Raw genomic sequence first — 13,905 nt, forward strand, 5'->3', positions numbered from 1 at the left:
ATCTCAACATGATATTTGGAGGAGATATTCAAACTACATCACTCTATCCCTGGCCTTTCAAATTTCATGTCCTTCCCATATTTTAAAATAAAACCATCCATTCTCAGCAGTCCCACAAAGTCTTAACTCATTTCAGCTTTAACTCAGAAGTCCAAATTCCAGTCTCATCAGAAACAAGGTAAGTCCCTTCCATTTATAAGCTTGCAAAATCAAAAATAAGTTAGTTGTTTTCAAGATAAAATTGGCAAATAAGCATTGGGTAAACATTTTCATTCCACAAAAGAAAAATTAGCCAAAAGAAAAGGGCTACAGACCCCATGCAAGTTCAAAAGCCAGCAGGGCAGTCATTAAATCTTAAAGCTCCAGAATAATCCCCTGTGACTCCATGTCCCATATTCAGGGCACACTGGTACAAGAGGTGGTTCCCAAGGCCTTGTCTGTTCCACCCTTGTGGCTTTGCAGGGTTCAACCCCAAAGGTTGCTCTCCCAGGTTGTTGAGGGCCTGTGGCTTTTACAGGTGCAGGGTACAAGCTGCTGGTGGGACTACCATTCTCTTGGGTCTGGAGGGCAGTGGCCTTTTTTCTCACAGCTTCACTAGGTAGTGCCACAGTGGGGAGGGTAATAGCCCCGTTCTCACAGCTCCACAGTGAGGAATCTGAGTGAGGCCTCTCTTATCCCTAAGCCCTGCCCTAATGGGAGTTCTCTGTGGTGGCTCCACCCCTGCAGCAGGCTTCTACCTGGGCACCCAGGCTCTTCCATAAATCCTGTGAAATTGTGGCAGAGAGTGCCAAGTCTTATTCACTCTTGTATCTTGTGTGTGCCCACAGGCTTAACACAACATGGGGACTGCCAAGGTTTATGGTTTGCACCTTCTGAAGCTGTGGCCCAAGGTATACCTGGGATCCTCTGAGCTGAGGCTGGAGCTAGAGTGGACTGGATGTGGGGAGCAGCGTCCCAAGGCTGTACAGGACAGCAGGACCCTTGGCCAGGCCCACAAAACTATTCTTCCCTCTTAAGCCTCCAGGGCTATGATGGGAGGGGCTGCCATGAAGGTCTCTAAAATGCCTTCAAGGTCTTTTTCTCATTGTCTTGTATAGTAGTACTTGGCTCCCTTTTAGTTATGCAAGCATCTCTGGTAAGCAGTTGCTCCACAGCCTGCTTTTATTCCTCTCCCAAAAAGGCTTTTCTTTCTCTGCCACACAGGCTGCAAATTTTTCAAACTTTCACATTCTACTCCCTTTTAAATATAAGTTCCAACTTTAAGGATTTTTTGCTCCAACATCTGAGCATAGGTTGTTAGAAGCAGCCAGACCACTTCTTGAACACTTTGCTGCTTAGAAATTCTACCAGATACCCTAAATAATCACTCTTAAGTTCCAACTTCCCATGAGCCCTAGGGTAGGGGCACAATGCAGCCAAGTTCTTTGCTAAGGTGTAACACATGTGACCTTTGCTCCAGTTTCCAATAATTTCCACATTTATATTTGAGACCCAGGCCTTCACTGCCATATCACTCTCAACATTTTGGTCACAACCACTTAACCAGTCTAAAAATTTCCAAACTTTGCCTGTCTTCCTGTCTTCTTCTGAGCCCTCTAAACTCTTCCAAACTCTGCCCATTATGAGTACCAAAGCTACTTCCACATTTTCAGGTATCTTTACAGCAATGCACCCCTCTCCTTGGTACCAATTATCGGTATTTGGTCAGTCTTGCATTGTTGTAAAGAAATATCTGAAACTGGGTAATTTATAGAAAAAGGGGTTTTCATTGGCTTACAGTTCTGCAGGCTTTACAGGAAGCCTGTGTTGGCATCAGCTCAGCTTTTAGAAAGGGCTCAGGAAGCTTGTAATCATGGCAGAAGGCAAAGTGGAGGCAGGCACACTACATGAGAAAAGCAAGCATGTTACATGGCGAATGCAGGAGCAAGTGAGAGAAAGAGTAGGAGGGAGGCGCCACATACTTTTAAGCAACCATATCTCATGTAAACTCAGAACAAGAGCTCACTTTTCACCAAGGAGATGGGCCACACCATTCACGAGGAACCCATTGCCATGATCAAAACACCTCCCAACAGGCCTCACCTCCAACACTGGGATAACATCTCAACATGAGATTTGGAGAGGACATCCAAATTATATTGACTATTCTTAGTATATATCTTTTTGTCCTATCACATTTTTCAAAAACATTCATTCTTCATCAAACATAATATGAAAACACTCAGATTTAACTGTTTCTTTGGGTCTTTATTTCCTTATGAAGACTCCCATGATATATAAAATGTATATAGAATACATTTTTATTTTATTATAATTAATTTCTCTCAATTAATTTGTCTTTTATCAGTCCAATTTACAGGGCTTCAGCCAAGTAACCTGGAAGGAAAATGAGAAAAATATATTTTTCTTCTAATGCAGCCTCCATGACATGCAACCCCACATTTCCCTTTTGCACTGCCCTAGCAGAGGTTCTCCGAGTGCCCCATCCTGGAGCAAACTTCTGCCTGGGCACCCAGGCGTTTCCATACATCTTCTGAAATCTAGGCGGGGGTTCCCAAACCCCAATTCTTTATTTCTGTGCACAGGTAGGCTCAGGCTCAACACCATGTGGAAGCTGCCAAGGCTTTGGGCTTGCACCCTCTGAAGCCACGGCCTGAGCTCAATGTTGGTCCCTTTCAGCCATGACTAGAGCAGCTGGGACACAGGGCACCAAGTCCCTAGACTGCACACAGCATAGGGACTCTGGGCCTGGTCTCCCAAACCACTTTTTCCTCCTAAGCCTCTGGGCCTGTGATAGGAGGGGCTGCTGTGAAGACCTCTGACATGCCCTGGAGACATTTTCCCCCTTGTCTTGAGGATTAACATTCAGCTCCTCATTAATTATGCAATTTCTGCAGCCAGCTTGGATTTCTCCTCAGAAAATGGCATTTTCTTTAATATCTCATTGTAAAGCTGCAAATTTTCCAAAGTTATGCTCTGCTTCCCTTATAAAACTGAGTGTCTTTAACAGCACCCAAGTCACATCTTGAATGCTTTGCTGTTTAGAAATTTTTTCTGCCAGATACCCTAAATCATCTTTCTCAAGTTTAAGGTTCTACAAATCTCTGGGGCAGGGGCAAAATGCCACCCATCTCTTTACTAAAACATAGCAAGAGTCACCTTTACTCCAGTTCCCAACAAGTTCCTCATCTCCATCTGAGACCATCTCAGCCTAGACTTTATTGCCTGTATCACTATCAGCATTTTGGGCAAAGCCATTCAACAAATCTTTAGGAGGTTCCTAACTTTCCTGTCTTCTTCTGAACCCTCCAAACTGTTCCAACCTTTGCCTGTTATCCAGTTCCAAAATCACATCCACATTTTTGGGTATCTTTTCAGCAGCACCCCACCCCTGGTATCAATTTACCATATTAGTTCCTTTCTTTTTTTTTTTTTTGCTCCTGCTGAAGACATACTTGAGACTGGAATTTACAAACGAAAGAGGTTTAACTGAACTTTCAGTTCCATATGGCTGGGGGAGGCCTCAAAATCATGGCAGAAGACAAGGAGGAGCAAGACACATCTTAGCGAATGGCAGCAGGCAAAAAGAAAAGAGAGCTTATGTAGGGAGACTCCCATTTTTAAAACCATCAGATCTCATGAGACCCATTCACTATCATGAGAACAACAGGGGAAAAACTCACCCTCATGATTCATTCATCTCCCACCAGGTCCCTCCCACAACAAGTGGGAATTATGGGGGCTACAAAATGAGATTTGGGTGGGGACACAGAGCCAATGCATATCAACCTGGGAGTGGCATTGCTGGATCATAAGGAAGCTCCATTTTTAGTATTTGAGGAACTTAACAAACGTTCTCCATAGTGGTTGCACTAATTTACATTTCCACCAACAATGTACAATAGTTCCCTTTTCTGCACATCCTCACCAGCATTTTTCATTGCGTGACTTTTGGATAAAAGCCATTTTAAATGGAGTGCAACAATATCTCATTGTATTTTTTATCAGCATTTGTCTGATGACTAATGATGTTGAACAACTTTTCACACACCTGTTTGCCATGTGTATGTCTTCTTTTAAGAAATACTTGTTCAGGTCTTTGGCCAATTTAAAAATCAGATAAATCTATTTTTCCCTATGGAGTTTTTTGTGATCCTTATATGTTTCATTATTAGGTGGTTAGTTTGCAAATATTTTCTCCCATTCTGTGGGTTGTCTATTCACTTTGTTGATTTTTTCATTTGCTGTGCAGTGGCTTTTTAATTTGATGGGATCACATTTGTCTTTGTTTTGACTGACCATGCTTGTGGAGTATTATTCAAGAAATCTTTGCCCAGTCCAATGTTCTGGAGAGTTCCCCCAAAGTTTTTGTGTAGTAGTTTCATAGTTTGAGGTCTTAGATTTCAGTCTTTAATCCATTTTCATTTTATTTTTGTATAAGGCAAGTTATGGGGCATAGTTCTATTCTTTTGCATATGGATATCCAGTTTTTCTAGCACCATATATTGAATACTATTCTTTCTCCCATCTATGTTCTTGGCACCTCTGTCAAAAATGTGTTCACTGTAGATGTATGGATTTATCTATGGGTTCTCTATTCTGTTCCATTCATCTATGTGTATGTTTTTGTGGCAGTATTATACTGTTTTGTTTACTATAGCTCTGTAATATAATTTAATGTCAGAAAATGTGATTTGTCCAGTTTTGTTCCTTTTGCTTAGGATTTCTTTGGTTATTCTGGGTCTTTGGTTGTTCCATATAAATTTTAGGATTGTTTTTTCTATTTCTGTAGAGAATTAAATTGGTATTTTGATAGAGATTGCATTGAATCTGCAGATTGTTTTGGATAGTACAGACATTTTAACAATATTAATTATCCAATACATGAACATGGAATATCTTTTCATTTTTTGGTGTCCTCTTCAATTTCTAATATTAATGTTTTATAGGTTTTATTGTAGAGACGTTTTACTTCTTTGGTTAAGTTAATTTAAGGTATTTTTATTTATTGGTAGCTACTGTAAATGGATTGCTTTCTTGATTTCTTTTTCAGATCGTTTGCTGTTGGCATATAGAAATGCTACTAATCTTTGTATGTTGATTTTGTGTCCTGCAACTTTACTAAATATATTTATCAATTCCAAGTTTTTTTGGTGGAGTCTTTAGGTTCTTCCAAATATAAGATCATATCATCAGCAAACAATAATTTGACTTTTTTCCAATTTGAATGGCTTTATTACTTTCTTATGTCTGATTGCTCTAGCAAGGGCTTCTAGTACTATGTTGAATAACATGATTAAACCCGGGAGGCGGAACTTGCAGTGAGCCGAGATCGCGCCACTGCACTCCAGCCTGGGCAACAGAGTGAGACTCCACCTCGAAAAAAAAAAAAAAGAAAAAGAAAGTAGTCATCCTTGTAATGTTCCTGAACTTAGGGGAAAGGCTTTCCATTTTTCCTCATTCAGTATGATACTAGCTATATGTCTGTTGTATATGGATGTTATTATGTTGATGTATGTTCCTTATGCACCCAGTTTTTTTATGTTTTTATTATGAAGGGATGTTAAATTTTATCATATTTTTCAGCATCAACTGAGATTATCATATGGTTTTTGTCTTTCATTCTGCTCATATGATGTGTAACATTCATTGATTTATGTAAGTTGGGCCATCCTTGCATTCATGGAATGAATCCCACTTTGTCATGATAAATGTTTTTAATGTGTTGTTGAATTGGGTTTGCTAGTATTTTGTTAAGCATTTGTGCCTCAATGTTCATCAGTGATATTGGCTTATGATTTATTTTTGTGTGTCTTCATCTGGTTTTGGTATCAGCATAATATAGGCCTCATACAATGAGTTCAAAAGTACTTCCTCCCCCTCTAAGTTTTTGTAATAATTTGAGTAGCATTGATATTAGTTGTTCTTTAAATGTTTGGTAGAATTCAGCAGAAAGGCCATGGGGTCCTTGACTTTTCTTTGCTGAGATTCATTTTATTGCAACTTCTATCTCATTGTTTGTTACTGATATGTTTAGATTTTGAATTTCTTCATGGTTCAATTTGGTAGGTTTTATGTGTCTAGAAATTTATCCATTTCTTTTAGATTTTCAAAATTATTCCCATGTAGTGGCTCATATTAGCCACTAATGATCCTTTGAATTTCTGTGTGGTATCAGTTATCAGTTGTAATATCTCTTTTTTTTAATCTGACTTTATTTATTTGGCTCTTCTCTCTTTTTTCTTACCAGTCTGACTAAACATTTGTCTATATTGTTTATCTTTTCAGAATGTAATTTTTGTTTCATTGATATTTTGTATTGTTTTATTCATTTCAAATGTATTTATTTCTGCTCTGATCTTTATTATTTATTTTCTCCTACTAATTTTGGGTTTGGTTTGCTCTTGCTTTTCTAGTTCCTTAAGATGCATCATTTGATTGTTTATTTGAAATTTTTCTTTTCTCTTGATGTAGGTAATTATAGCCATAAACTTCCCTTCGAATACTGCTTCTGCTGTATCACATAGATTTTGATATGTTGTGATTCTGTTGTCTTGTGTTACAAGAAATTTTTCAGTTTCTTTCTTCATTGACTCACTGGTCATCAGGAGCATATTGTTTATTTTACATGTGTTTGTATGATTTTCCAAAATTTCTCTTGTTATTGATTTCTAGTCTTATTCCATTGTGGTCAGTGAAAATGCTTGAAACAATTTCATCTTTTTTGAATGTTTTAAGACTTGTCTGTGGGCCAGGCACAGTGGCTTATGCCTGTAATCCCAACACTTTGGGAGGCCGAGGCAGACGGATCACCTGAGGTCAGGAGTTCAGGACCAGCCTGGCCAATATGGAGAAACACCATCTCTACTAAAAATAAAAAATAAAAAAATTAGCTGGGCTTGGTGAAGGGCACCAGTAATCCCAGCTATGTAGGAGGCTGAGGCAGGAGAACCACTTAAACCTGGGAGGCAGAGTTTGCAGTGAGCTGAGGTCACGCCATTGTACTCCAGCCTGGGCAGTAAGAGTGAAACTCCATCTCAGAAAAAAAAAAAAAAAGAAAAAAAGACTTGTTTGTGACACAAGTCACAAACTGAGATCTATCCTCGAAAATAATCCACATGCTGAATTAAAGAATGTGTATTCTTCAGCTGTTGGATGAAATGTTCTGTAAATATTTATTTGTCAATTTGGCTTATATGTAGATTAAGTCCAATATTTCTTCTTTGATTTTTTTTGTCTGGAAGATCTCTTTGATGCTAAAAGTGAGGTGTTGAAGTCTCCAGCTATTATTGTATTGTGATCTATCTCTCTCTTTAGTTCTAATAATATTTGCTCTATATTTGTTTGCTCCAATGTTGGGTGCATATATATTTGCAATTGTTATGTACTCTTGCTGTATTGACCCATTTATCATTACATGGTGATTTTCTTTGTCTCTTTTTATAGGTTTTTTCCTTGAAATCTATTTTGTCTGATATAAATATAACTACTCCTGGTCTCTTTTTGGTTTCCAATGGCATTCAATATCATCTTCCATCCATTTGTTTTCAGCCTATGTGTGTCCTTATAAGTGAATTATGTTTCTTGTAGGCAACAGATTATTGGTTCTTGGTTTTTTATCCATTAAGCCACTCTAAATCTTTTGATTGGAGAGTTTAGTCCATCTACATTCAATGTTATTATTGATAAGTTAGGACTTACTACTGCCATTTTCTTATTTGTTTTCTGGTTGTTTTGTGGTCTTCTACTCCTTCTGTCCTTTCTTCCTGTCTTCCTTTTAGTGACTGTAATTTTCTCTGGTGGTGTGCTTTAATTACTTGCTTTTAAATTTTTGTGTAGCCATTGTGTGCTTTTTGATTTGAGGCTACAATGAGGCTTGCAAGACTATCTTATAATCCATTATTTTAAGTGATAACAACTTGACACTGCACACAAAAAAGAAAGTAAATTAATAAAAAGCCTATACTTTGTTTTCCCACTTTATAACTTTTTGTTGTTTCTATTTATGTGTTATTATGTTTCCTATGTCTCAAAAAGTAATCATAGTTATTAATTTTGATTGGTTCATCATTTTGTCTTTCCTACTTAAGAGCTGTTTACACACCACAGTTACTGTTCTATAATACTGTGGGGTTTTCTGTGTACTTATTATTAGCAGTGAGTTTTGTATCTTCAGACGATTTTGTATTGTTCATTAACATCCTTTTCTTTCAGTTTGAAGAACTTCCTTTAGCCTTTCTTGTAGGAGAGGTCTGGTGTTAATTAAATCCCTCAACTTTTGTTTGTCTGAGAAAGTCTTTACAACTCCTTCATGTTTGAAGGATATTTTCACCAGATATACTATTCTAGTGTAATTTTTTTTTCCTTCAGCACTTTGAATATGTCATGCCACTCTCTTCTGGCCTGTAAGGTTTCCACTGAAAAGTCTGTGGCCAGACAGATTGGTGCTCCATTGTATGTTATTTGTGTATGGGTTTGTTGTTGTTTTTGTTTTGTTTTGTTCTTTGTCTTACTTCTTTTATAATCACTTCTTTATCCTTATGCTTGTTCTTTGGGAATTTGATTATTAAATGCCTTGAGGTAGTCTTATTTGGGTTAAATCTACTTGGTTATAACTTTCTTGTACTTGAATACTGACAATTTTCTCTAGTTTTGGGGAAGTTCTCTGTTATTATTTCTTTAAATAAACGTTCTATCCCTATCTATTTCTCTCTAATTCCTCTTTTGGGCTGACAACTCTTAGATTTGCCCTTTTGAGGCTATTTTCTAAATCCTTTAGGAAATTTTTTTTAATTCTTTTTTTTTTTCCTCATCTGATGGTATATTTTCAAATAGCCTATCTTCATTCTTCTGCTTGATCACTTTTGCTATTGAAAAGCTCTGATGCATTCTTCAGTAAGTCAATTGCATATTTCAACTCTCGAATTTCTGCTTGTTTCTTTTTAATTATTTCAATATCTTTTTAAAATTTGTGTGATAGAATTCTGATTTCTTTCTCTGTGTTATCTTGAACTTCCTTGTTTCCTCAACACAGCTATTTTGAATTCTCTGTCTGAAAGGTCACATATCTCTGTTTCTCCAGAATTGGTCCCTGGTGCCTTAGTTTGTTCGGTGAGGTCATGTTTTCTTGGATTGTCTTGATGCTTATGGATGTTTGTCTACGTCTGTGCATTGAATAATTATTTATTATAGTCTTTGCAGTCCAGGCTTCTTTGTCCCTGTCTTTCTTGGGAATGTTTTCCAGATATTTAAAAGGACTTGAGTGCTGTGATGTAAGCTGTGTCTTCATTAAGGGGCACGCTAAGCCCCGTAACACTGTGGTTCTTACATACTCATAGAGGTACTACCTTGGTGGTCATGGATAAGAACTGGAAGAATTCTCTGGATAACCAAGCAGATAGTCTTGTTCCCTTCCCTCACTTTCTCCCAAATAAATGGAGTCTGTCTCTGTCTTCTGTGTTGTTGGTAGCCGAGGGTGAGGTGACACAAGCACCTCCGTGTCCACAACCACTGGGACTGCACTGGGTCAGACCTCAAGGCAGCACAGTAGTGGGTCTTACCCAAGACCCACTGTAACCACTACCTGGCTACTGCCTATGTTCATTCAAGGCCCTGGAACTCCACAATCAGAAGGTGGTAAAGACAGCCAGGTTTCTGCCCTTCCTTCAGGGTGATGAGCTCCCCGGGCTCTGAGTGGGTCAAGAAGTGCCACCTGAGAGCCAGAGACTTGAGTCAGAAAACCTTACATGTCTACTGGCGTTCTACTGTACTGCAGCTGAGCTGGCACTCAAACAACAAGACACAGTCCTTCCCACTCTTTCCTTTCCTTTCCTTTTTACAGGCAGAGGAGCCTCACCTCATGGCCACCACTCCCACATGCCCATGAGGAATACTGCCAGGACACCACTGATGTTCCTTTAACATTAAAGGGCTCTCCAATCAGCTTGTGGTAAATGCTGCCTGGCCTGGGACTCACGCTTCAGAGCAGTGGTCTCCCCTCTGGACCAGGGCAGGTCCAGAAATGCCATCCAAGACCCAAGAACTAGAATCAGGGATCTTAAGAGCCCACTTCATGCTTTACCTCCATGTGGCTGATCTTGTACCTAAGGTGCAAGACAATGTCCCCTTTACTTTTCCCTCAACTTTTCTCAAGAAGAAGGAGACTCTCCCCATAGAGATAAACGGTCTCACCCCATAGACAGACAGATTTGACACCCAATTGGGAATGTGCTTGATTGTCTTCTATACCCAAATTCTCTAACTGCTCGTTAAAACAAATATACTAAACAATTCATCCAAATGTTGTATTTTATTTGATGTAGTCTTGAAAACTATAGTGGAGTTGATACAAATTTTAGAGTTAATATTTTATAAAGATTAAAATTTCAATTTAGGGAGATAGAGATGATAGACAGACAGATTTAATTTTTCTTCCTCAAGTTAAACATTTCTTAGTAGAAAAAATATACAAAGAATTTCTTTGCTTTAAGTTTCTTTTTTAAGAACAAGAATAAAAATGAGCAAATAAAAATTCATCATCATAAAAATTTTTTTGTAATGTTATTTAGAATAGAGATAGCATATTACCTTGAACCTATAAATTTACTCCAGTACATAGTTCTAGTAAGGGTTTTCTTAGTAGTAGTTTGGCTTCCACTACAATTATTTATTAATTAATTATTTATTATTTATTAATTATTTATTATGTGATTAATTAAATGTGTAATTGACATGAAAGACTTTATATACACATTTAATATTTTAGTTTTAACAGATATTTTTCTTGTACTCTACTTCAGCACCACTAACATAATCGTGTGAGAGCAAACTATAAACATCATATTAAAAATTAAAATATTAAAAATTAATACAAAAATTAATTACCCTTAGGAGAGTAGCTTCACAGAAAAATCCAGTATTTCAAAGCAGGCTAACTGTTTCTCTTTTAAAATAAAATTGTCATAATGTTAGTTTGAGCACTGGTAAGTTCTGAGGACATGGAGGTTCTCAAAAAAATCTGGGAACCAAATTCCAGATTTCAGTCCCAGAGGAAAAAACTTTACTGAGATCATCTGTTATCTGTGTATGTACTGAGTTGCTAATCTGAATTTTATGAGAAAATTAGAGTTTAAAAATTGGTAATATGAAACAAACAAAATAATATGAAAGCATTATAATTAGTTGGATGGCACATTTATTATATTTTATTTTATTTATAATAAGCGCTTTTGATCTTGGGAAAAATGAATGAGGATTCTGCATTTATCTGTAATCCTTAACACTCAATAAATTTCTGTTTCCACTGTATCATTTAGACTTAAAATGTGATATGACTTCATTCATTCATTCACTCACCAATTATTTTTGAATGCATACTTTTACCAAACACTGTACTTTTTTTTTTTTGAGACGGGGTCTCACTCTGTCACTCAGGCTAGAGTGCAGTGGCACAATCTCAGGTCACTGCAACCTCTGCCTCCCGAGTTCAAGCGATTCTGCCTCCTCAGCCTCCCGAGTAGTTAGGATTACAGGCGCCTGCCACTGCACCTGGCTAATTTTTGTATTTTTGGTAGCGACGGGGTTTCGCCATCTTGGCCAGGCTGATCTTGAACTCCTGATCTTGTGATCCACCAGCCTTGGCCTCCAAAAGTGTTGGGATTACAGGCGTGAGCCACCGACCCTGGCCCAAACACTGTGCTTTTATATAAATATGAGGGACTCACAGTGTAATAGAAGAGACAGACACATAAATAAATTATTACAAGACGATGTAGTATCGCAAATGTATTTATGAAGTGTTTGGGAAGCACAAAAAACAGCGATTGACGGAGGCGGGAAAGATTTCACAAAAGAGATGACATTGAAGCTTGATCTTGCAATGTGACAGTTTCATGCTGATTATAAATTGCAATAAATATTTGATAACTATGAGCTTGAGTCCTCATTTGCAACAATGTGTGTCAAGATAGTAAAATCATTTTAATTTATAGTGAAAATTTTATCACTTGTATCCATCAAATGGAAAGTTGATAATCACTTACTCCAACTATTTATTCTTACGATGTCTGTTGATTCCACTCAAATCAGGTTTTTGTCCCCACCACTTTGGTAAAACTCAGTGTCATTCCTAATCTCCACATTTCTAACTCCAAACATAGTTTCTCAGTCCTTGTTTTACTTGACCTGTCAGCAGCATTTGGTAAGATTGGTAGGTTACTCACGCCTCCCTGAAACATTTTCTGTACTTGGTTTCCATGAAAACTTTTGTGCCTCATTTTCCTTCTATCTTTCCAGCCACTCCTTTTCAGACTTCTTCTGATGGTTCCTCCTTTTCTTTCAAATAACTAAATGTCAGTGTTGTTCTCAAGCTGCTTCTCTTTTCTTGTTACACTCAATCCCTAAGTGATATCAGTCAATATCTCAGCTTGAAACAGCATCTCTATGCTGCTCCACATCTACATCACAGCCCAAAATTCTGTGCTGTACTCTAAACAGTTATCCCAACCTCCCATTCAGCATCCCTACTTGTAATGTTTAGAGAACATCCCATAGTTAAATATCTCAAATCTGACCTCCTTATATTTCCCTCTAAACTGACTCCTCCTGTGGACTTCCCTATCTGATACGGTTTGGATATTTGTCCCCTCCAAATCTCATGTTGAAATGTGATTCCCACGGTTGGAGGTCTGGCCTGGTGGGGGGTGATCGGATCATTGGGCAGATCCTTCATGAATGGTTTAGCATCATCCCTTCATGATAAGCGAGTTCTTGATCAGTTCACCCAGGAGATCTGGTTGTTTAAAATCTGCCCCCACCCCCCACTCTTTCTTGCTCCTGGTCTTGCCATGTGACATGCCTGCTGTCCTTGCACCTTCTGCCATGATCAGAAGCTTCCTGGGGCCTCACCAGAAGGTGAGCAGGATTGCAGAACCATGTTTCCTGTATAACCTATGGAAATGTGGGCCAATTAAACCTTTTTTCTTTATAAATTACTCAGTCTCAGGTATTCTTTTGTAGCAATGCAAAAACAGCCTTACACACCATCTTAGGTAAGGGATCATTCAATTATTTCAGTTGTTCTGGACAAAAAAAAAAATTTGGACTGACTCCATCTCTGACTCTTCTCTTACTCTCAGAAGCCACATCTTATCCATTACCAAACTCTGTCAACTCTAGCTTCAAATTACACCTGGTTTGATAACTTCTAGGCACCTTCACTTTTCTTGTCTGAACCACCATCATATATTGCCTGGATTTGTGTAATAACCTCCTAACTTGTCACCTTAATTCTAGCTGAGGCTTCTTCACTTTATTTTCAACAATGGAGCGTAGCAATGTTGTCAAGTCAGATTACTTCCTTGCTAAGAACTTTTTAATATCTCTCCATGTCACTTTGAGTGGAAGCACACTTTTTGCTATTAATCACAAAGTCCTATGTGACCTGTCATCTTTCTGTTATCAATGGCTACAACTCTTCACCCATATTTGACTCCAGTCTCTCCAGCCTTCTTATTGTTCCTTACATGTGCCAGGCATGCTCCCACCTCAGGTATTTGCACTTGTTCTTCTTGGAATTAACCGTGTGCATATCAGCTTGGACAGTTATCTTCCTTCAGGTTATTACTCAAATTTCACATTTTCAATGAAATCTTACTTTTTCTAAAATTTTCATTTCCATCTAAGTTATTTGTATCCTCCTTCTTTGCTCTATTTTTTCTCCTTAGTAATTGTAACTAATACTATAACACTATGTAATTTACCTATTTATCTTTTTTCACTTTCTGCCTTTTCCATTAGAGTATGCTCCATGATGGCAGGGATTTTTGCATGTTTTGTTCATTACTGTTTCTTTAATATTTAGAAGCAGTGCCTGACACATAATAAATGCTAAATAAATATTTCTCA

Source organism: Nomascus leucogenys, chromosome 12 (genome assembly GCF_006542625.1).
Source record: "Nomascus leucogenys isolate Asia chromosome 12, Asia_NLE_v1, whole genome shotgun sequence".
NCBI classification, from domain to species: Eukaryota; Metazoa; Chordata; class Mammalia; order Primates; family Hylobatidae; genus Nomascus; species Nomascus leucogenys.